Raw genomic sequence first — 24,166 nt, 5'->3', positions numbered from 1 at the left:
TGCGCACCTGTAATCCCAGCGGGAGGCTGAAGCAGGAGAATCTCTTGAATCTGGGAGGCAGAGGCCGCAATGAGCCAAGATCACGCCACTGCACTCCAGCCTGGGTGACAGAGCGAGGCTCCATCTCAAAAAAAAAAAAATGGAGGAAGAAGATTACAGCTCATAGAATAAGAAGTAATTTCCTTAATACTAAAAAGAACTTCTATACATATTTTACCACAATAAAAGTAAAGAGGCTCTATAAACCAATAACAAAAAGGCTGTCACCTACAAAAAAACAAAACAAAGAAAACGTTTCCAGGGAAAGACTAGAGGTCCACGTTTAAAAATGTTTTATTTTAAAGGCCCGGCGTGGTGGCTCATGCCTGTAATCCCAGCACTCTGGGAGGCTGAGGCGAGTGGATCACCTGAGGTCAGGAGTTAGAGACTAGCCTGGTCAACATGGTGAAACCCCATCTCTACTAAAAATACAAAAAATTAGGCAAGTGTGGTGGTGGGCGCCCATAATCCCAGCTACTTGGGAGGCTGAGGCAGGAGAATTGCTTGAACCTGGGAGATGGAGGTTGCAGTGAACCAAGATCACGCCACTGCACTCCAGCCTGGGCGACAGAGCAAGACTCCATCTCAAAAAAAAAAAAAAAAAGTTTTATTTTAGAGACAGGGTCTTGCTCTGTTGCCCAGTCTAGAGGGCACTGGTGCAATCATAACTCACTGCAGCTGCAAACTTCCGACTCAAGTGATCCTCCTCCCTGAGCCTCCTGAGTAGCTGAGACTACAGGCATGAGCCACCACAAGTGGACAAGATCCACTTAAAATATATATATAGAAAGACAGAATCTCGCCGGGTGTGGTGGCTCAAGCCTGTAATCCCAGCACTTTGGGAGGCCGAGACGGGCGGATCATGAGGTCAGGAGATCGAGACCATACTGGCTAACATGGTGAAACCCCATCTGTACTAAAAATACAAAAAACTAGCCAGGCGAGGTGGCGGACACCTGTAGTCCCAGCTACTTGGGAGGCTGAGGCAGGAGAATGGCGTAAACCCAGGAGGCGGAGCTTGCAGTGAACTGAGATCCGGCCACTGCACTCCAGCCTGGGTGACAGAGCGAGACTCCGTCTCAAAAAAAAAAAAAAAAAAAAAAAAAAAAAAAGAATCTCACTATTTCCCAGGCTCATCTCAAACTCCTGACCTCAAGCCATCCTCTGGCCTTGACCTCCCAAAGTGCTGGGATTACAAGCATGAGCCACCCTGCCTGGCCCTGAGATCCAGTTTTTAAATACAGAGATGTTCAACCTCACTCGAAATAATAAAAATGCAGGCTGGGCACAGTGGCTCACGCTTGTAATCCCAGCACTTTGGAAGGCCAAGGCAGGTGGATCTCCTGAGGTCAGGAGTTCAAGACCATCCTGGCCAGCATGATGAAACCCCGGCTCTACTAAAAATACAAGACTTAGCCGGGCGTGGTGGCAGGCACCTGTAGTCCCAGCTACTTCAGAGGCTGAGGCAGGAGAATTGCTTGAACCTGGGAGGCGGAGGTTGCAGTGAGCTGAGATCACGCCATTGCACCCCAGCCTGGGGGACAAGAGCGAGACTTCGTCTCAAAAAAATAATAAATAAAATAAAAAATGCAAATGCAAATGAGAACTACATACTTTTAAACCTCTGAGTTAGCAAAGATTAGAATGTTTGATAACACGTGGAGGCTGAGTCTTTTGTGGGGAAACCTTTGGCAATAGTTATCCAAGATACACCTGCTCACACCCTTTGACAAGTAATTCTACTTCTAGGAATTTACTGATGAGATCTGTTCATGCTGGGTTGACATATGACCTCTGCAGCAGGTTATTCGTTTCATGGTTGCTTGGATCAAAAACAACCGCCTAGACTGGGCGCGGTGGCTCACGCCTGTAATCCCAGCACTTTGGGAGGCCAAGGCGGGTGGATCACCTGAGGTCAGGAGTTCGAGACCAGCCTGACCAACATGGTGAAACCCTGTCTCTACTAAAACCACAAAATTAGCCAGGCATGGTGGCAGGCGCCTGTGATCCCACCTACTGGGGAGGCTGAGGCAGGAGAATGGCGTGAACCCAGGAGGCAGAGCTTGCAGTGAGCCGAGATCGTGCCACTGCACTCCAGCCTGGGCTATAGAGCAAGACTCGCTCTCAAAAAAAAAAAACAAAAAACAAAAAACAAAAAACCTCCTGGGCTCAAGTGATCTTCCCACCTCCGCCTCCCAAAGTGCTGGGTTTACAGGCTCGAGCCGTCACAGCTGGCCTAAAATGGGAAGTTGAAGTGCACCTGCTTCACAGAGAAGGCCGGCTGTATCCATCTCTTTACATCACTTTGCACAACCCCAGCAATGACCAGCTTGTCACTGCTCCAGGATAAGATTTGTCACTGCCCTTTCCTCACCCAGGGTTCTAGGGCCTTCAGCTCAGCCACTGGGAACCTCAGGTGGGTGCAGGGCCTGGCTTGGCAGGAGCCATCGTCAGTGAGAACCGGTTAGCCTGCTGGACTTATGCTGGGTTGCCAAGTGCCCTGGGGAGCTGGGCAGGGAGCCAGGTGGCAGGTGGGGGAGATCAGGTGCCAAGTACCTACTCTGGGCGATGAGGATATTTAGGCATGGAGCAGGGGGGAGCCTTGGAGAAAGGTGAGCAGAGGAGGTGACCCTCACTGCCCCCAGCCAGGCTCTAGCCTTCCCTCATCCCCTGAGCTCTGATAATGTTACCTCTAAATCTCCCTGGAATCCCTCCCTCTTGTCCTGTCCATCACCCCCGAACCAGGCCCCAGGTCCTCCCATCCAGCTGCCCATGGTGGAGTGACACCTTCCCCAGCCTCCCACAATGTTCTTTCCTAATTTTAAGTCCAATTGTTGGCCAGGTGCGTTGGCTCATGCCCATAATCCCTTGAGAGATCACTTGAGGTAAGGAGTTCAAGAGCAGCCTGGCCAACATGGTGAAACCCCGTCTCCACTAAAAATACAAAAATTAGCCGGGCGTGGTGGTGCGTGCCTGTAATCCCAGCTACTCGAGAGGCCGAGGGAGGAGAATCACTTGAACCTGGGAGGCAGAGGTTGCAATGAGCTGAGATCGAACCACTGCACTCCAGCCCGGATGACAGAGTGAAACTCCATCTCAAATAAGTCCATTGGTGCCTCTCCCTGGAGAGAACCCAGGAGGGCTTGTTGTGGCTGGGCCAGCCCTGCTGTCCTCCCAGGAAACTCCCTCTCAGTATAGTTCCCCCACCCGCTCATTTCTCAGGGCTCAGATGTCACCTCTTCCAGGAAGCCTGCCCTGAACACCCACTCACTCTCAAGCTTGAGGTCCGGCCTGAGCGCCATGCTCAGGGATTGGGTGGAAGGTGGGCACAGGCAAGAAGCTGCCCAACTGCAGAAGGTGCAGCCTGAGTCCCTTCCTGCTTGGCTGACTCCAGGTGTTTTCCTCCAGCTTCCCAACCTTTTACCTTCCAACTGAACTCTCTTCCCAGCCCTGGCCTGCCTGGGTCCTCTTTTGAGCTCCCCTACTCCGCTTCTCCGGAGTCCTGGGGCTTCTCCCCTGGGGCTTGGACTCCACCATTCCACCATGCATCCTGTATTATATTATCATTATTATTTATAGATACGGGAGTCTCACTATGTTGCCCAGACTGGTCTTTTTTTTTTTTTTTTTTTTTTTTTTTTTTTTTTGAGACGGAGTCTCAACTCTGTCGCCCAGGCTGGAGTATAATGGCGTGATCTCGGCTCACTGCAACCTCTGCCTCCCGGGTTCAAGCCATTCTCCTGCCTCAGCCTCCCGAGTAGCTGGGATTACAGGCGCCACCACCATGCCAGGCTAATTTTTTGTATTTTTAGTAGACACGGGGTTTCACCATGTTGGCCAGGCTGGTCTCGAACTCCTGACTCATGATCTGCCCGCCTCAGCCTCCCAAAGTGCTGGGGTTACAGGTGTGAGCCAGCACGCCCGGCCTCCTTTATTTATTTATTTTTTTAATTGAGACAGGATCTCACTCTGTTGCCCAGGCTGGAGTTCAGTAGCATGATCATAGCTCACTTCAGCCTTGACTTCTGGGCTCAAGTGATCCTCCCACTTCAGCCTCCTGAGTAGCTGGGACTACCGGAGCACACCACCACACTTGGCTAATTTTTGTAGTTTTGGTAGAGATGGGGCTCTTGCCATGTTACTGAGGCTCATCTCAAACTCCTGAGCTCAAGCAATACACTCACTTCAGCCTCCCAAAGTGCTGGGATTACAGGTGTGAGCCACCGAGCCCAGCCTCTAACAGATTTAAAAAAAATAAAAATAAAAAATAAAGAAAAGAGAAGGCTGGGCGTGCTGGCTTACGCCTGTAATCCCAGCACTTTGGGAGGCAAGGCCGGCAGATCAAGAGGTCAGGAGTTTGAGACCAGTCTGGCCAACATAGTGAAACCCCGTCTCTACTAAAAAAAAAAAAAAAAAAAAAAAAAAAAACCCAAAAAATTAGCCCTGTATGGTGGTATGCGCCTGTAATCCCAGCTACTCGGGAGGTTGAGGCAGGAGAATCAAGTGAACCTGGGAGGCGGAGGTTGCAGTGAGCCGAGATCGCGCCATTGCACTCCAGCCCGGGCCACAATGCGAGACTTCGTCCCCCTGCCAAAAAAAAAAAAGATAGAAAAAAGAAAGAAAGAAAAGAAAAGAGAAACAGTGTAGCAGAGGGAAGGCTAAGTGCAAAGGCCAGGAGTCTGAACTTGGAGGGACAGGTTCTTCCACACTTGCAACAGAGGTCTCTTGCCTCCCTGACCGCCCCCGCCGCGCCCGCTCCCCGCGCCCCTTTACTGTGAGGAAATAAAATCTCAGCTTGCCTGGGGCCCTATGGCCAGGGAGGCCTCAACTTCACCCGGATGGGTCTCGGGTCTGCTGAGCTGGGTCAGAGAAAGATTTATTATCCCCATTTTACAGAGGCTTATTGTCTCTGTAAGGCGAAGCCACTTGCCCAGAGGACACGCGGTGGGCCAGCGACTCTGAAACCCCCTGGGACTGTCCTCTATTCAGGGATCGCCCAGGATCCCTGCGCTGCTGAGACCCGGTCATTTTCGGTTCTATCAGGCAAGCGGGAGACCCAGCCCCCACTGCTGCTGCCCTCAGCCAAAACCAGGGCTGTGCCACCACCCACCCGGCCTATCTCCCATCTTATCTCCCCAGCTCTGCCGCCTGACCCCTGCACCCACCAAACCGCAGCCTTTGCCCAGATGCCCTCACTGCCTCGGTTGGCCCCCGCGCGCGCCTCGGGCGAACCCCCGGACTGGCCCTCCAACAGGGCCCCAGAGTCGGGGTACCCAGGGTAGCCGATGAGGCCTGGAGAAGTCTGGGCCGCCCCCGTGCACCACCCAACTGCGCGCCCCAGAGGCTCAGGGCGCCCCGGCAGTGTGGGGGTGTGGACAGATAAGCGGAGCCAGAGCATCTCCGGCAGAAGAGGGGACCCGGGAGGGGACCGGGGAGACAGCGAACAAGGGTGAAGCCAGGGCTGACAGAGCGCGCAGCGGACAATGCTGGGTTCAAAGGGGAGAGATAAGGCGCAGGCTTGAGACGCGAGGCTGGACCCGGGCCAGGCGCGCCGCAGGGCAGAGATGGGCGGAGCGGGAACGGTGGCAGGGGCGGGAATGGGGGCGGGGTCAGGGGCTAGGGAGAGGCCTAGTTGCGCCGAGGGGGACAAGCGCCTGGGGGACCCCGCGCCTGCTCAAGGCGCTGCCCCTCCAAGTTCCCCGCCCCGCGCCAGGCCCCGCCTCTCCAGGGCCCCAGCCCAGCGCCAGGCCCCACCGTTCTGGGGCGCGCGCCCTGCCCAGGCCCCGCCCCCGCGGCCCCGCCCCGGCCTCCCCCCACTCAAGCCTTTTTTCCCCTGCTGGGGGCCGAGGCCCGGCCCGGAGCAGAGTCCGGTTGCCTGGAGCGGGCTTCGCGTGCCTGCAGTTGTTCCGGGTACCCCGCCAGGCGCGCCGTCCCCAGCCCCGCCGCAGGCTCTCGGTGCGTCCTGCTGCCTGCGCCCCCAGGTAAGCGAGCGCCCCGCGCTGCGAACACCGCCCCGAACGCCACCTTCACGGCTGGCCCCGGCCCCGCCTCCGCAGCCATGGCGGTCACAGGCGGCCCCCACTCGCAAGTGGGCTCCAGCCCCCATCACCCCGCCGGGGACTGTCCCCCTCGGGGCTCCCCATCTGGGCCGTCTCCCGGAGCGGTCCGCGTTCCCCCACGAGGGCCAGGGCGCCGCGGGTGTCCGAGGACGCGGCTGCGAAACGGGCGGGAGCGAGTAGGGGCGATCCTGGCCTCGTGACGCGGGGGAATTCGGATGTGTGAGCCGGGGGAGCGCCCCGTGCCCCCGACGTGCCAGGGCTGGGGACGCGGCTGGGACCCTGGCCTTGGAACCCGCAGCCCGGCCGCGTAGACGGTTTCTGAGAACGGCTTAAACACGTCATTCCAATCCCGAGCTAACGCATCAGGCGGCCGGGGTGAGGTGGAGGTGCCCAGGTGGGGATAATGTCATTTGGCCTGGTTGGACCAGCCAGCGAGGGCTTTTCAGGCCCAGGAAACAGCAAGATTGTGGGGCAGGGCCCAGCCGGGAGTGTGTGCCGAGCAGAAAAGAGGCCAGCGTGGCTGAAACGCGGAGAAGGGAGGGTCGGAGGTGGAGAGAGGTTTGCTGGGGTCTGGGAAGCGGCGAGGAGAGTGTGGAACCCGTTAGGGCGGTGGGGACCAGGGAGGCTTGAAACAGCAGGTGCATGGCGTGATCGGATTGTGTGTTAAGAATATCCCGTGGCCGCTGTGATGGGGATAATTGGAAGGGGGCTGCTGGCCTGACCCGGCTGGAAGGTGTGATAGGAAGTGGGTGAACTGAAAATTCGCTTTGGCAGAGGAGCATCGTCTAATTCTGTCTGTTTGCAAGTGAGGCGTGGGGAACCGATGTTTCTCCTGGGTAGTTAGGAGTATATAGAAGAGGCTTTCATTGCTGGGATGGGAGACTTGGGGAGAAGCCGCTCTGGGGGACACAGGGAGGCGGGCAGGGAGAGGCTGTTGTGGTTTGTAAAACCTATGAGATGGGGGAATCACCCGTCGACTCCAGTCTGAGCTCAGACAAGATCTCGGGCATCTGAGCGCAGAGGCCAGAGTGACCCCACTGGGGCGACCTGGGTCTGTTCCATGGGGATAGGGTTCCTGGACTGTGGAACTGCCTTTGAAGCCCTCGGCCTCCCCAGCCTCAAATGGGGGTGGGGGAGGGGGTGGGGCTGCCTTCCAGGAGCAGCTGCTGTGAATAAACACAGAAGTGGAGCTGCAGGGCTGACTAGAAGCCTCATTCAGTGCCCCTGGGCCCCAGCAGGCCCAGCCAGGCGTGGAGGAAGAGGCAGTGAGGACCTCCCTTACCTGCTTTTCCAGCTCACCCACTGCCAGCAGAGGTACTTTGAGCCTGGGCGGTGGGTGGGGCGTGGGGGGCGGCCTTGGTCATTGAACTGGCTGTAGGGCCCCCAGGGAAAGGTTGCTGAGCTTCAGTTTACCCATCTGTAAAATGGGTCAGTAGTATGTGAGCCTGGGAGTGTTCATGGATCAATGAAAGCCGAGGTTAGGCAGATCTTGGTGGCAGCCACACCCCTAAGGAACCGTGGAGGGCTCTAATGCCCGGTGAGAGTTTCGGGATGGGTGGACTTCCATTTTCTTCTCTGAGAAATTCACAACAGTGTCCACCTACCGACCCAGGGCTGTCTGCAGGTTGAATAAAGCGGTTGGACCAGTGCCTGGCACAGAATGTCTTGGCTCAGGAGCCACTGGGATGCCTGTAGTTGGCAGGAGAAGTGGGCCCAGGTCCCCTCCTCCCACCCATAGGATGGCATAGAAAGGCAGGTGCCTTGGGAGCTCGCTGCCCTGCCCCTTTCTCTGAGCACCACAAGCTTCTCCCTCTCCCATCAGCTGGGCTTAAGCCCGACCCCCACCCCCCCCCCCCCAACCCCCCCACCCCCCCCCCCCCCCACCCCCCCACCCCCCCCCCCAACCCCCCACCCCCCCAACCCCCCCACCCCTCCCAACCCCCCCCCCCCCCCCCCCCCCACCCCCACCCCCACCCCCACCCTCCCACAAGCCCTATCCTGCCACTTTGAGTTGAGGGCCTCTGGGTTACTGAGTTCACCACCTCGTGCTTCAGTTTCTCCACCTGTAAAATGGGATAATAGCGGTCATGACCTATAGGTAAAGAGCTGAACACAGTGCCTGGCTGGTGGTGAATACTTGCTAAACAGGCTATTAAAATAGCACGAGAATATCACAGAGCTGGAGGCTATTAAAATATCACAGAGAGGCCAGGTGCAGTGGCTTACGCCTGTAATCCCAGCAATTTGGGAAGCCGAGAATCTGTTGAACCTGGGAGGCGGAGTTTGCAGTGAGCTGAGATCGCGCCATTGCACTCCAGCCTGAGTGACAAAGTGAGACTCTCCAAAAAAAAAAAAAAAAAAAAGTCATGCCTGGGGCCAGGGGGAGTCCAGAGAAGTCACCTGACTCAGCCTAAGGAGGAGTCAGGGAAGGCCTCCTGGAGGAGATGATAGTTGGCTGGGTCACTAAGGGTGAGGAGGAGTTAACCAGGCCAAGAGCCCAGTGAGCAAACTGCAGAGGAGAGAAATTGCCAGGGTGCTTGGATGAAAGAACCACAAAGCCAGGGCTGTAAGATCCAGAAGAGGGGAGATGAGGAAGGGCAGAGCTAGCCTGCCAACCTTGAATAAGTATTTGGCATTATTTAGAGCTCAGGGAACAGACTGCAGGGGTCGAAGGCAGGAGCCTGGAGACCAGGATGGAAGGGACTGCACCAGGATAGGGGAGAAATGATGGGGCCAGACCAAGTAAAGGCATGGACGGGTGAGACTTGGCTGGATCTTGGAGAGGTATGGAGAGGCCCGGGGGAAGGGAGCAGCTGCTCATGGCAGAGCAGCTTTAGGTACAAATCAGCAATTTGTTCTCAGCATCTGGAAATTGCAATGCCACTAGACACCCAGGTGGTACGGCGTAGGATGGGCTTTGAAGCAAGCTGGGAGCTTGGGAGACAGCAGAAAGAGGGCAGAAGGAAAACCAGGAGTGGGTGGCAAGCTGGGAGCCAAGGAAGCTGGAGCTTTCATAGGAGGAAAGGATCTTTTTTTTTTTTTTTTTTTTTTTTTTGAGACGGAGTCTCGCTCTGTCGCCCAGGCTGGAGTGCAGTGGCCGGATCTCAGCTCACTGCAAGCTCCGCCCCCCGGGTTTACGCCATTCTCCTGCCTCAGCCTCCCGAGTAGCTGGGACTACAGGCACCCGCCACCGCGCCCGGCTAGTTTTTTGTATTTTTAGTAGAGACGGGGTTTCACCGTGTTAGCCAGGATGGTCTCGATCTCCTGACCTCGTGATCCGCCCGACTCGGCCTCCCAAAGTGCTGGGATTACAGGCTTGAGCCACCGCGCCCGGCCGAGGAAAGGATCTTGAAACCCCTGTTTGATAATTCAGTAGCAGACATCTTACTTTTTTTTTTTGGAATGGAGTTTCGCTCTTGTCACTCAGGCTGGAGTGCAGTGGTGTGATCTTGGCCCACTTCAACCTCTACCTCCCAGGTTCAAGCAATTCTCTTGCCTCAGCCTCCTGAGTCGCTGGGATTACAGGCGCATGCCACCATACCCGGCTAATGTTTGTATTATTAGTAGAGACAGTTTCACCATGTTGGCCAGGCTGGTCTCGAACTCCTGACCTCAGGTGATCCACCTGTCTTGGGCTCCCAAAGTGCTGGGATTATAGCCGTGAGCCACCGCACCCAGCCCGTCTCACTCTCTTTTGTGACTGCTCTTTACCAACCCTGTTTTCTTCCCCACGCCTTTCAGTACGAGCTCTTTTCTTTCTTTGTTGTTTTTTGTTTTGTTTTTTTTTTTTTTGAGACAGGTTCTGGCTCTATCGCCCAGGCTGGAGTGTGATCTTGGCCCACTGCAACCTCCACCTCTCAAGTTTAAGCAATCAGCCTAGGACTACAGGCATGAGCCACCACACCTGGTTAATTTTTGCAATTTTTGTAGTGATTTTGTAGAGTTTCGCCAGTTCCCCAGGCTGGTCTCACACTATTGAGCTCAAATGCCTCAGCCTCCCAAAGTGCTGGGATTACAGGCATGAGCCACTGCACTTGGCCTCTTTCTTTCAAAGGCAGAGTCTTGCTCTGTCCCTCAGGCTGGAGTGCAGTGGTATGATCATAACTCACTGCAGCCTCGACCTCCTGAGCTCAAGTCATCCTCCTACCTCAGCCTCCTGAGAGCTGGGACCACAGGCATGCACCACCATGCCTAGCTAATCATTAAAAATTTTTTTGTACAGACGAACGGGGGTCTCACTATGTTCCCTGGGCTGGTCTTGAACTCCTGGCCTCAAGCAAGCCTCCAGCCTCAACCTCCCAAAGCACTAGGATTATAGGCATGAGCCACCGCACCTGGCCAGGCACAGGCTTTTCTTTGCCATCCTTGAGTAGGCCCCTCAGACCCATCATGGCTCTGACCAGAGTAGCATAGAGAGGCCCGGCGCGGTGGCTCACGCCTGTAATCCCAGGACTTTGAGAGGCCAAGGCGGGCAGATCACCTGAGGTTAGGAGTTCGAGACCAGCCTGGTCAACATAGTGAAATCCCATCTCTACTAAAAATATAAAAATTAGCCCTGTGTGGTGGCATGTTCCTGTAATCCCAGCTACTTGGGAGGTTGAGACAGGAGAATTGCTTGAACCCAGGAGCCTGAGGTTACAGTGAGCCAAGATCGCACTACTGCACTCCAGCCTGGGTGACAGAGCAAGACACTGTTTCAAAAACAAACAAACAAACAAAAAACAGAGTAGCATAAAAGAGACTTTCCCCTCCCTAAGTCTGGACTCTATACCTTTGTTAATAGGATGCTGTCGCACACACATACACACACTAAACTGCCTGGAACTCAGTTCAGCTTTCCTTTCCTACCTCCTCCCGGACTCCTAGAGGCGGATTTTAGTCCAGGGTCCCACAACACTGTGTCTGAAGAGTGATCATTTCCTACCAGCCATGCCCAGGGGACCACTTCTGCCCTGTGCCTGGCCCCGCCTTCCTCCCACCCCTGTCCGTCCGTCTGTCCATCTGTCTGTCTCTCATTTGTTCATTCAGCACAGACTTAGGAAGTGTCTGCAATGGGAGGCACGGGGGACAGTCAGCCACAGGAAGCCTTACAGAGCTGATGTCCCTGCAGGGAGAAGGTGACGGGGACAAGGATGAGGCTTGAAGGAGCAGCTCGACATCTGGAGGAAGAGTGCTCCAGGCGGAAGGCCCAGCAGGTGCAAAGGCCCTGAGGCTGGAACATGCCTGGTGTGTTGGAGGAACGGCAATGAGGCCGGGGTGGCTGGAGCAAACTGAGCAAGGAGTCAGAGTAGAGAGAGGAGCAGATGAAGAGGCTGAAGGTCCTTGGGGATCCCCAGTCTAACCACAGCAGACCCTGGAGAGTCCTTGCTCAAGGGGTGAAAGGTTATGGGACCCTACTGCTTTTGCATGGTTACTTTGTCATCCTGTGTGTGCAGTGGTCACCTGTGCTAGGGTGCTCGAACCTTGAAGGCTGAGGAAGCTGGCAGGAGGAAGGAGAGGAGGACCACTCAGTGGCCAATGCTTCTCCCTTTCACCTCCACGCAATGGGGCTCAGCTGAACTGGGAGATGGAAGTAGCCAGGGAAGTATACTGATGAGCGTATGGAAGCAGAGGCGATGAAGGGCAGTGGGGAGGAGAGGGAGAAGAGGGAGGAGGAGGAAGCGGAAACGGCAGCGGTGGCAGCAGCCAGTGGGCAAGCAGCCAGAGCTGGATGGAGGATCCAGGACGTTCTCAGATAGGTGACGGGAGCCCTAGGGATGCAGGGATGGCAGCCTCATCAGGGGCCTAGAAGACAAACAGCAAAAGCCAAGCAACAGGGCCAGGCGCAGTGGCTCACACCTGTAATCCCAGCACTTTGGGAGGCCGAGGTGGGTGGATCGCCTGAGGTCAAGAGTTCGAGACCAGCGTGGCCAACATGGCGAAACCCTGTCTGCTAAAAATACAAAAATTAGCCAGGTGCAGCAGTGCACACTTGTAGTCCCAGCTACTCAGGAGGCTGAGGCAGGAGAATTGCTTGAACCAGGGAGGCAGAGGTTGTAGTGAGTGAGCCAAGATCCCACCACTACAATCCAGCCTATGCAACAGAAACGTGATGAAGAGCAAGGAGACGTTACTTTATTTTGGGTAGTCAGGGCCCCTCTGAAAAGGTGACATTAGGGCTGGGGCCTGAGTGGGAGTGAGTGATGGGCTGAGACAGCAGTTGGACTTGTTTACTGCCCTCCTGGAAACCCCTCATTCAGCGGGAAGACAGACGTGTCCCTGTCAGTTACGAGGCAGATTAACCAGGGTGCAAGGAAAGCTATCAGAGACACTGAAGGCAAGGAGAGGCTTTTTTTTTTTTTTTTTTTTTTTTTTTTTTTTGAGACAGTCTCGCTCTGTCTGTCGCCCAGGCTGGAGTGCAGTGGTGCAATCTCGGCTCACTGCAAGCTCCGCCTCCCGGGTTCACGCCATTCTCCTGACTCAGCCTCCTGATTAGCTGGAACTACAGGTGCCCACCACCATGCCGGCTAATTTTTTGTATTTTTTAGTAGAGACGGGGTTTCACTGTGTTAGCCAGGATGGTCTTGATCTCCTAACCTCGTGATCCACCTGCCTCGGTTTCCCAGAGTGCTGGGATTACAGGCGTGAGCCACCACGCCTGGCCTTTTTTTTTTTTTTTTTTTTTTTTTTTAATGTATTTTTAATAGAAATGGGGTTTCAGCATGTTAACCAGGATGGTCTTGATCTCCTGACATGGTGATCTGCCCCCCTCGGCCTGGCCTTTTTTTTTTTTTTTTTCCCCCAAGACAGAGTCTCGCTCTGTCGCTCAGGCTGGAGTACAGTGGCGCAATCTCAGTTCGCTGCAATCTCCACCTCCTGGGTTCAAGCGATTCTCCTGTGTCAGCTTCATGAGTAGCTGGGATTACAGGTGTCTGCTACCACGCCTGGCTAATTTTTTTTTTTTTTTTTTTTTTTCTTTTTCGAGACAGACTCTTGCTCTGTCGCCCAGGCTGGAGTGCAGTGGCATGATCTCAACTCACTGCAAGCTCTGCCTCCCAGGTTCATGCCATTCTCCTGCCTCAGCCTCCCGAGCTGCTGGGACTACAGGCGCCCGCCACCATGCCTGGCTAATTTTTTTCTATTTTTAGTAGAGATGAGGTTTCACCGTGTTAGCCAGGATGGTCTCGATCTCCTGACCTCATGATCCGCCCACCTCGGCCTCCCAAAGTGCTGGGATTACAGGCGTGAGCCACCGCGACTGGCTAATTTTTGTATTCTTTTGTAGAGATGGGGTTTTGCCATGCTGGCCAGACTGGTCTTGAACTCCTGGTCTCAAGTCATCTGCCCGCCTCATCCTCCCAAAGTGCTGGGATCTGCATTTGGCCTTTCTTTTTTGTTTTTATTTTTATTTTGAGACAGAATCTCACTCTGTCACCCAGGTTGGAGTGTGCAGTGGTACTATCTTGGCTCATCGCAACCTTTGCCTTCCAGGTTCAAGTGATTCTACTCCCTCAGCCTTCCAAGTAACTGGATTACAGGCACGTGCCACCACACCCACCTAATTCTTGTATTATTACTAAAGATGAGGTTTCGCCATGTTGGCCACGCTGGTCTTAAACTCCTGACCTCAGGTGATCTACCCGCTTTGGCCTCCCAAAGCACTGGGATTACAGGCATGAGCCACTGCGCATGACCAAGGAGAGGCTCTTGACCCAGGCTGGGAGTCTTCGAGACTTCCTGGAGGCAGCCACAGGTAAGCTGCCCCCTTGAAGGTTTAACCATGCCAGGCATCAGATAACGGAATGCTGAACAGTGACTTAGAGGGAGCGGCCCAGGCAAAGACCTGGCATCTGGGAATGGCATCGGAGCGACATTCCTAAAACTGAAGCAGACTCTGGGAATCCGCCCGTGGAGACCCTAGGCTGAGAACCTCAGAGTCAAGGTGGCTGTGGGAGGGCAAACAGTGAAGCCAGAACAGGGCGGTGGGCTTGACCAGGTCACAAAGGCCTCAAATGCCAGGTCAGGAGCCACAGGGAGCCTCCCAGGAGATCTTGAGATGGAGAAGGGATAGGCTTGTACTCAGAGCCACTGCTGAGAGTGGGATGGACTCCGTCTGTGTGTATCCCAGTGGAGGGGCAGTCCTGGACCGTCATCTGAAGAGGAAGCGCTTTGCCTCCAGTTACACAAACATCTCTGGCCCTTAAAGGGACCGTAGGTAGCCTCTGCCTCCCCACTGGAGGCCCTTCTCTGTGCTAACCCATCCAACCCAGAGGGCTGACGGAAGACGTGTGCTCTGTGGGGGTCTCTGTGGCTTCTTTCTTCACTAGATGGACGGGTATCAAGATGGTGACTTGAGGCCAGGTGTGGTGGCTCATGCCTGTAATCCCAGAACTTTGGGAGACCGAGGCAGGAGGATCACTTGAGGCCAGGAGTTCGAGACCAGCCTGGCCAACATGGTAAAACCCCATCTCTACTAAAAATACAAAAATTAGCTGGGCATGGTGGCAGGTGCCTGTGGTCCCAGCGACTTGGGAGGCTGAGGCAGGAGAATCACTTGAATCCAGGAGGTGGAGGTTGCAGTGAGCCTAGTTCGTGCCATTACACTCCAGCCTGGGTGACAGAGCAAGACTTCATCTGCCGCAAAAAAAGATGGCGAATTGATTTCACAGAGGACTCCAGCTGCCTGAGCCACCCTGCAGGATAGGAGCAGGCTCTGAGGTCCACAGATTGCTAATATCTCAACCCACTGCCCCCAGCTCCTCTGAGATCCGGGCAGGACTGCAGGCCCATATAGGTTCAGATGGATGCCTGGAGGCCGGACACAGTGGCTTGCATCTGTCATCCCAACACTTTGAGAGGCTGAGGCTCAAGGAAGGCTTGAGTCCAGGAGTTCGAGACCAAGCTGGGCAACATAGTGAGACCCTATCTCTATAAAAAAAAATTTTTTTTTTAAATTAGCTGGGTGATGGCTGGGCACAGTGGCTTATGCCTGCAATCCCAGCACTTTGGGAGGCCAAGGTGGGTGGATCACCTGAGGTCAGGAGTTTGAGACCAGCCTGACCAACATGGCGAAATCCCATCTGTACTAAAAATACAAAAAAATTAGCCAGATGTGGTGGCACATGCCTGTAACTGCAGCTACTCAGGAGGCTAAGGCAGAAAAATCGCTTGAACCCGGGAGGCGGAGGTTGCAATGAACTGAGATCTGCCATTGCACTCCAGCCTGGGCAACAAGAGCAAAATTCCATCTCAAAAAAAAAAATTAGCTGGGTGTAGTGGCCTGGGTGCCTGTATTCTCAGCTACTTGGGAGGCTGAGGCAGGGGGATCATTTGAACCTAAGAGTTCGAGGCTGCAGTGAGTGATGATCCCGCCACTGCACTCCAGCCTGGGCAGCAGAGTGGAATCCTGTCTCGGGGGGGGGAAAAAAAAAAAGTTTGTTCAGTGGATGCCTGGGGACCCTGGAGCTCCACAGCTCCTGCCCTCACTCTGTTGTTTTACCCCCTCTCAGATGGTACTGTCTTAGAATTCCACGCCTGGAATTTGCCCACCTGGATCTCCTCACCCGCTCCCACCCCTAGGCTGTGTGTCCCCGTATTCCTGCCCAAGCAGGCAGTTTCCAGATCTACCCCAGATACTCATCCCAACCTGCCACCCCCACCCCTTGAAGACACCCTACCCAGACCTCAGCACCCCTCCCCCAGGCTCCTCTCTCTGCCACCTCCTCCACCATCAGCCTCCGTATCTCTCTCTCTCCTTTTTTGGAGACAGAGTCATGCTCCGTTACCCAGGCTGGAATGCAGTGGTGTGATCTCGGCTCACTACAACCTCCGCCTCCCGGGTTCAAGTGATTCTCTTGCCTCAGCCTCCTGAGCAGCTGGGATTACAGGCATGCACCACCATGCCCCGCTAATTTTTGTATTTTTAGTAGATCTGGGGTTTCACCATGTTGGCCAGGCTGATCTGGAACTCCTGGCCTCAGGTGATCTGCCTGCCTCAGCCTCCCAAAGTGCTGGGATTATAGGCATGAGCCACCACGTCCGGCTGAGCCTCTCTACCTATTCTGACCCAGGTTCCCCACTCTGGCCACTGTCACCTGCAAGAGGCCAACCAGCCTCTGAGTGACCTCCAGGGACGGGACAGCCTCCAAGGGCAACCCACATTGCCAGGAGAGCTCCTAGAATCGCTCCCTCCTGAAATCTCTGCCACCTTCCCATGGCATCAAGGCTGAGGGCTTCCGTTACTGCTGCTGCTGTTTTTGTTTTTGTTTTTGTTTTTTTTGAGACGGAGTCTCACTCTGTCGCCTGGGCTGGAGAGCAGTGGTGCAACCTCGGCTCACTGCAAGCTCCGCCTCCCAGGTTCACGCCATTCTCCTGCCTCAGCCTCCCGAGTAGCTGGGACTACAGGCGCCCGCCACCACTCCCGGCTAATTTTTGTGTAATTTTTTTTTTTTTTAGTAGAGATGGAGTTTCACCCTGTTAGGATGGTCTCGATCTCCTGACCTCGTGATCCGCCCGCCTCAGCCTCCCAAAGTGCTGGGATTACAGGCATGAACCACCGCACTTGGCCTGTGTTTGTTTGGTTTTTTTTAAACAGACAGGGTCTCGCCGTGTTGCTCAGGTTGGTCTTGAACTGCTAGGCTCAAGCAATCCTCCCGTCCCAGCCTCCCAAAGTATCGGAATTACAGGTGTGAGCCACTGCACCTGGTTCTGCTGCTGTGTCCTTCAAGGCATGGTAACAGATACTTGCTAACATCCCCTAGAATCTGGAGTGCCCAAGGCCAGGGCTGGCAGCCTTGCCAGCATCAGGAACCGGCCAAGACTGCACTTTGCTTTGTTTTGTTGTATTTGTTTTCATGGCTAGCCTCTGTACATGATGCCAATGCTGGCTTGCTCTTTCGGGGGAGACGGAGGGAGAGAAAGCGTCTTCTGAAAATAAATGTATTTCGGTAAACAAACAATGTGAGCCTTTTCACATTTTTTTTCTTATTTATTTTTTTGAGACGGAATCTTGCTCTGTCACCCACGCTGGAGTGCAGTGGCACGATCTTGGCTCACTGCAGCCTCCATTTCCCAGGATCAAGCGATTCTCCTGCCTTGGCCTCCCGAGTAGCTGGGATTACCATGCCTAACTAATTTTTTTGTATTAGTAGAGACAGGGCTTCACCACGTTGAGGTCAAACTCATGACCTCAAGTGATCCGCCCTCCTCAACCTACCAAAGTGCTGGGATTACAGGCATAAGCCACCACACCCAGCCTAACATTTTATTTTATATTTACTTTGTTTCTTTTTCTTTTTTTTTTTTTTTTTTTTTTTTTTGAGATGGAGTCTCGCTGTGTCCCCCAGGCTGGAGTGCTGTGGTGTAATCTCAGCTCACTGCAACCTCGGCCTCCCGGGTTCAAGCGATTCTCCTGCCTCATCCTCCTGAGTAGCTGGGATTACAGGCACCTGCCATCATGCCCAGCTAGTTTTTGTATTTTTTTGTAGAGATGGGGTTTCACCATGTTGGCCAGGCTGGTCTTGAACTCCTGACCTCAGGTAATCAGCCTGCCTCGGCTTCCCAAAGTGCTGGGATTACAGGCATGGGCCACTGTGCCTGGCCTAAAATTTTATTTTTATACATAGGGTCTTGTTCTGTCACTCAGGCTGGAGTGCAGCGGTGCAATCGTAGCTCACTGCAGCCTTGACCTCCTGGGCTGAAAGAGGTCCTCCTGAGGAGCTGGGACTGCAGGCGTGTAGTACCATGCCCAGCTAATTTTTAACTTGTTTGTTTGTTTTTTAGGGACGGGGTCTCACTATCTTGCCCAGGCTGGTCTGGAACTGCTGGGCTCAAGTGATCCTCTTGCCTCACCCTCCAAGAAGTACTGGGATTACAGGTGTGACTCACTGTGCCTAGCCAGCATGAACTTTTTTTTTTTTTTTTTTTTTTTTGGAGGTGGAGTTTCGCTCTCATTGCCCATGCTGGAGTGCATTGGTGCGATCTCGGCTCACCGCAACCTCTGCCTCCCAGTTTCAACGATTCTCCTGCTTCAGCCTCCTGAGTAGCTGGGATTACAGGCATGCGCCACCACACCCAGCTAATTTTGTATTTTTAGTAGAGACGGGGTTTCGCCATGTTGGCCAGGCAGGTCTCAAACTCCTGACCTTAGGTGATCCACCTGCCTCAGCCTCCCAAAGTGCTGAGATTACACGCGTGAGCCACTGTGGCTGGCCAGCATGAGTCTTTGGAAGGAGAGCAGTGAGTGCCTCATAGCACAGGTGGAAGAGGGATGGGGAAAAGTGGCCAAGAGGGTCGTGGAAAAACCTGAAACTGGAGCTCGGTTGTTCTCTGGGATCCTGGGTGCCCCGGTCTCAGTTGAGCCTTTTATTCATTTGTGCAGTCAGTAGACAGTTCCCTGCCACCCGTCGTGTGTCAGGTGCTGGGAAAATGGAGAGGTCCCCATCACCAGGATGTGGGGAAAGATAGTTGTCCCTGGCTGGGTGCAGTGGCTCACATCTATAGTCCTAGCACTTTGGGAGGCCGGGAGTGGGAGGATCACTTGAGGCCAGGTGTTTGAGACCAGCCTGGGAAACATAGGGAAACCCTGTCTGTACCAAAAAAAAAAAAAAATTAGCTGGGCATGGCGGCATGTACCTGGAATCCTAGCACTTTGGGAGGCTGAGGCAGCAGGATCACTTGAACCCAGGAGTTTGAGACCAGCCTGGGAAACATAGTGAGACCTCGTCTCTATAATTTTTTTTTTAATTATTATTTTAAATTGGCCGGGCCAGGCACAGTGGCTCATGCCTGTAATCCTGGCACTTTGGGAGGCTGAGGTGGGTGGATCTCTTGAGCTCAGGAGTTCGAGACCAACCTGACCAACATGGTGAAACCCTGTCTCTACTAAAAATATACAAAATTAGCCGGGCATGGTGGCACACGCCTGTAATCCAATCTACTCGGGAGGCTGAGGCAGGAGAATCACTTGAACCTGGGAGGCGGAGGTTGCAGTGAACCAAGATCTCACCATTGTGCTCCAGCCTGGGCAACGGGCTGTCTTTAAAAAAAAAAAAAAAAAAAAAAAAAAAAAAAAAAAAAATTAGCTGGGCGTGGTAATCCCAGCTACTCAGAAAGTTGAGGTGGGAGGATCACTTGAGCCTGGGAAGTCAAAACTGCAGTGAACTTTGATCATGCCACTGCACTTCAGCCTGGGCAACAAAGAAAGACCCTGTCTCAAAAACAAAAACACAAAAAACAGTTGTCCATGGCTGGGCACAGTGGCTTATTCCTGTAATCCCAGCATTTTGGAAGGTTGAGGCAGGTGGATCATTTGAAATCAGGAATTCGAGATCAGCCTGACCAAGATGGTGAAGCCCTGTCTCTACTAAAAATACAAAAAAAATTAGACAGGCATCATGGTGCATGCCTGTAGTCCCAGATACTTGGGAGGCTGAGGCAGGAGAATCGCTTGAACCTGGGAGGTGGAGGGTGCAGTGAGCTAACATCACACCACTGCACCTCCAGCCTAGGCGACAGAGCAAGACTCTGTCTTTAAAAAAAACAAAACAAACAAAAAGGCCAGGCATGATGGCTCACTCCTGTAATCCCAGCACTTTGGGAGGCCGAGGCGGGCAGATCACAAGGTCAAGGGTTCGAGACCAGCCTAATTAGCCGGGCGTGGTGGCACGCGCCTGTAATCCCAGTTACTCAGGAGAATCGCTTGACCTGGGAGGTGGAGATTGCAGTGAGCAGAGATTGTGTCACTGCACTCCAGCCTGGGCGACACAGCGAGACTCCACACTGTTGCCCCTGAGAAAGATGAGGTAGGAGAACCAAGGGGGGAGTGTCCCCTGATCCAGCTCAGGGGCAATTGGTAGGCCCTCCTAGAGGAACTGTCTGTTGAACAGGGTCGTGAAGAGCTGGGAAGAATTTGACAGGCTGAAGGGGGGGGCATTACTGGTAGGGAAATGGCATTTGCCAAGGTCCATTTGCTGAGGAGCACAGTGCCAGGCCAGTGGGAGCACTTAGAGGATTTGAAACGGCAGGTCTGATTTGCAGGCAAGAAGAAAGACCTCTGGGTGCTGAGTGGGGAGGCGGCTACCATGATTCAATCAAGAAATGGGGGCCGTGGAAATTGGTCAGAGGAGGGACCATCATGGGAAAGACGGATGCAATCCCAGGGCTTAGTGAGGAGTTGAGTGCCAAGAGGGTGTGAGATGGAGTCAGAGATGACTCTCAGAATTTTGTCCCTGAAGACTGGGTGGAGGGTGACATCTTGGCCAAGAAGCCAGGGGAGGAGGAAAGCAGGCTCTGTGGGAGATGACTTCAGTCCTGACGTGTCTGGGCAGCACGCAGATGGGAGGTGTTGGGGGAAGCGGGTTTGACTTTGGCGGGATGGCGACCTGGGAGCAGCGGAAATCTGGAAACTGACAGCATGGACGTGCTGACCGCAGCTTCCAGGCAGGTGAATTTCCCGGGGAGAGTGGATGGTGTGAGGGGATCCAGGACTGGCATAGTTTAGGGAGAAAAACCGGCACAAATTAGAGAAAATGGCCGAGAGGAGGGGAAGCAGGAGGTCATGATTCTGCAAAGGAGGGACGGACAAGGGGAGGAGATGCTACAAGGGTCCCAGTTTCATGCTTAGAGGAATTGACCACTTGGGATTGGCCATGGGAGGCTGTGACTGATGGCCAAAAGCCAAAGACTGGAGTAGTTGGGTGGGGACAGAGAGGTGGCAGTGGACAATGAATAGAAGCATGAAGGCAAGTCCTGTTTTCCAGTAATCTTTTTTTTTTTTTTTTTGAGACAAGTCTCACTCTTGTCCCCAGTCTGGAGTGCAATGGAGCGATCTCGGCTCACTGCAACCTCCGCCTCCTGGGTTCAAGCGATTCTCCTGCCTCGGCTTCTCAAGTAGCTGGGATTACAGGCACCCGCCACCATGCCCAGCTAATTCTTGTATTTTTAGTAAAGACAGGGTTTCACCATGTTGACCAGGCTGGTCTCGAACTCCTAACCTCAGGTGATCCGCCCACCTCGGCCTCCCAAAGTGCTGGGATTACAGGCATGAGTCACCGCACCCAGCCGTGTTTAAATAATTCTGAGGCTACTGCTGATGAGCTGAGTGTCTCTGGGCCCATGTCCGTCTGGAATGCCCGGTGCCACAGAACTGGGGTCAAAGTATTGCCTGGCCATTTGTCAGCTATGTGACCCTGTGTAGGTGATCCGGCATCTCTCCAAGACTCAGTTTGTTTATCTGTGAAATGAGAATGGTGACCGGGCACGGTGACTCACGCCCATAATCCCAGCACTTTGGGAGGCCGAGGTGGGTGGATCACTTAAGTTCAGGAGTTCCAGACCAGCCTGGCCAACATGGTGAAACCCCGTCTCTATGAAAAAATGCAAAAATTAGCCAGGTGTGGTGGCACATGCTTATAATCCCAGCAACTTGGGAGGCCAAGGCGGGAGAATCGCTTGAACCCGGGAGGTGGAGGTTGCAGTGCGCCGAAATCACTCCACTCCAGCCTGGGTGGCAGAGCGAGACTCCGTCTCAAAAAAAAAACTGCAGGTCCATGCTTATAATCCCAGCAACTTGGGAGGCCAAGGCGGGAGAATCGCTTGAACCCGGGAGGTGGAGGTTGCAGTGCGCCGAAATCACACCACTGCACTCCACTCCAGCCTGGGTGACAGAGCAAGACTGTCTTAAAAAAAAAAAAAAAAAAAAAAAGGTAACAGTATCTTCCTCAGGGTGTGGCTGATATTTCCAATGCAGGGAGGTAAGGGCTTGTTCCTGGGTAAGCATCTGATGGATAATGCCTGGGATGGTACCAGCGCTATTGGCCGCTGGTGCCTTAGGATAATCCAGGTGTGGGTGTGGGCAAAAGCCTGCTCTCCCACAGAACAGTCTGGCTTTGCACCTGCTTGGCCCTATGTGAATCTGCCTCCATGTATGCTGTCACCAGGGAGCAGCACAGGGGCCCAGGGGCAACAGCTGGTGGGAGAAGGAGGGGCAGATGTTAAAGCAGGTTGAGGGAAGGAAGGATGCCATCAACCCAGATTTCACAATTATCTCCACCCTGGAAGATGGGCAGGGACATCACCAAAGGGGCTGATCTTGATGGAGAATTGGTTTCTTGGCCCGGTGTGGTGGCTCATGCCTGTAATCCCAGCACTTTGGAAGGCCGAGGTGGGCAGATTGTTTGAGCTACAGAGTTCAAAACCAGACCGGGTGCAGTGGCTCGTGCCTGTAATCCTAGCACTTTGGGAGGCCGAGGCAGGCGGATTGCCTGAGATCAAGAGTTTGAGACCAGCCTGGCCAACATGGTGAAACCCCGTCTCTACTAAAAATACAAAATTAACTGGGCGTGGTGGCAGGCGCCTGTAATCCCAGCGACTCAGGAGGCTGAGGCAGGAGAATCACTTAAACCCTCGAGGCTGAGGTTGCAGTGAGCCAAGATTGCGCCATTGCACTCCAACCTGGGCAACAAGAGCGAAACTCTGTCTCAAAAAAAAAAAAAAAGAGAATTGGTTTCTTAAGTAGTGAGGTGGGGGTAAGCGGCTCATTCCCTACCAAAAAATGCCCCTCTGAGCCCATCTCCTGTATCAACCATACCTTCAATGGAAACGTTTTCATTTCCTTGTACTATAATTTTCTATTTAAAAAGTCACTCTTAATATATACATACACTGGAATATGATTCGGCCTTTTTTTCTTTTTCCTTGAGACAGAGTCTCACTCTGTCATTCAGGCTGGAGTGCAGTGGCACGATCTCAGCTCACTGCAACCTCCGCCTTGATCTTGGCTCAAGCAATTCTCATGCCTCAGCCTTCCAAGCATCTGGGACTTACAGGCGTGAGCCACCCCACCCAGCTAAGTTTTGCATTTTTAGTGGAGACTGGGTTTCACCATGTTGCCCAGGCTGGTCTCGAACTCCTGACTTCAAATGATCCACCAGCCTCAGCCTCCCAAAGTGCTGGGATTACAGGCGCGAGCCACTGCACCCAGCCTGATTCAGCCTTAAAAGGGAAGAGTGAAACATATCATATGGATGACCCTTGAGGACATTATGGTAAGTGAAATAAGCCAGTCACAAAAGGGCAAATACTGTGTGATTCCACTTATATGAGGCCCCTAGCGTCACCAGATTCATAGAGAGAGAGAAAGTAGAACGGTGGATGCCAGAGGAGAGGGAACAGCGAATTATTGATTATTGGGCATGGAGTTTCAGGGTTTTTTGTTGTTGTTGTTGTTTTGAGATGGAGTCTCACTGTTACTGGGCTGGAGTGTAGTGTCATGATCTCAGCTTACTGTAATCTCTGCCTCCCGGGTTCAAGCGATTCTCCTGCCTCAGCCTCCAGAGTAGCTGGGATTACAGGTGCGTGCCACCACGCCCAGCCAATTTTTGTATTTTTAGTAGAGACGGGGTTTCACCATGTTGGCCAGGATGGTCTTGATCTCTTGACCTCATGATCCATCCACCTTGGCCTCCCAAAGTGCTGGGATTACAGGTGTGAGCCGCCGTGCCCGGCCCGTTTCAGTTTTGCAACCTGAAAGAATTCTGGAGATGGATGGTGGTTATGGTTACACAACCATGTGAAATATTTAATGCCACTGAACTGTATAATTAAGCACAATTAATGGTAAACGTTATGAGTATTTTACCACAATTTTTAAAAAATTTTAATAAGTCAGCCAGTCACGGTGGATCACACCTGTAATCCCAGCACTTTGGGAGGCCTAGGCGGGTGGATCACCTGAGGCCAGTAGTTCGAGACCAGCCTGGCCAGCATGGCGAAACCCCATCTCTGCTAAAAATACAAAAAATTAGCTGGGCATGGTGGTGGGTGCCTGTAATCCCAGCTACTCAGCAGACTGAGGCAGGAAAATTGCTTGAACTCAGGAGGCGGAGGTTGTAATGAGCTGAGATCCCACCATTGCACTCTAGCCTGGGCAACAAGAGCAAAACTCCATCTGAAAAAAAATATATTTTTAAGAAGTCACCCTTAAACCCACTCCTTATAGGCCAGGCGTGCTGGCTCACGCCTGTAATCCTAGCACTTCGGGAGGCCAAGGCAGGTGGATCACGCAGTCAGGAGATCAAGACCATCCTGGA

The 24,166-nt window shown here is 53.5% G+C and overlaps 1 protein-coding gene and 1 pseudogene across 4 annotated transcripts in view; both read left to right on the top strand.

Moving 5' to 3' along the window:
* Positions 1–5,856: 5,856 nt before the first annotated feature.
* CERS4 (ceramide synthase 4) overlaps positions 5,857–24,166 on the top strand; it is a 51,992-nt gene continuing 33,682 nt past the window's right edge. For 2 of the 4 annotated variants that reach the window (XM_050770587.1, XM_050770588.1), the window contains exon 1: positions 5,857–6,020. The gene's annotated coding sequence lies outside the window, so the exon portion shown is untranslated. Of the gene's footprint in view, positions 6,021–7,255; positions 7,413–20,254; positions 20,521–24,166 lie in introns of those variants that run through there. The other 2 variants (XM_050770586.1, XM_050770589.1) reach the window with 2 other exon arrangements.
* Positions 6,502–24,166, top strand: part of LOC126943360 (basic proline-rich protein-like) — a 19,430-nt pseudogene continuing 1,765 nt past the window's right edge.

The sequence above is a fragment of the Macaca thibetana genome, chromosome 19, assembly GCF_024542745.1.
Source record: "Macaca thibetana thibetana isolate TM-01 chromosome 19, ASM2454274v1, whole genome shotgun sequence".
In the NCBI taxonomy this organism is placed as follows: domain Eukaryota; kingdom Metazoa; phylum Chordata; class Mammalia; order Primates; family Cercopithecidae; genus Macaca; species Macaca thibetana.
This window is presented reverse-complemented; position numbering and strand designations above follow the sequence as displayed.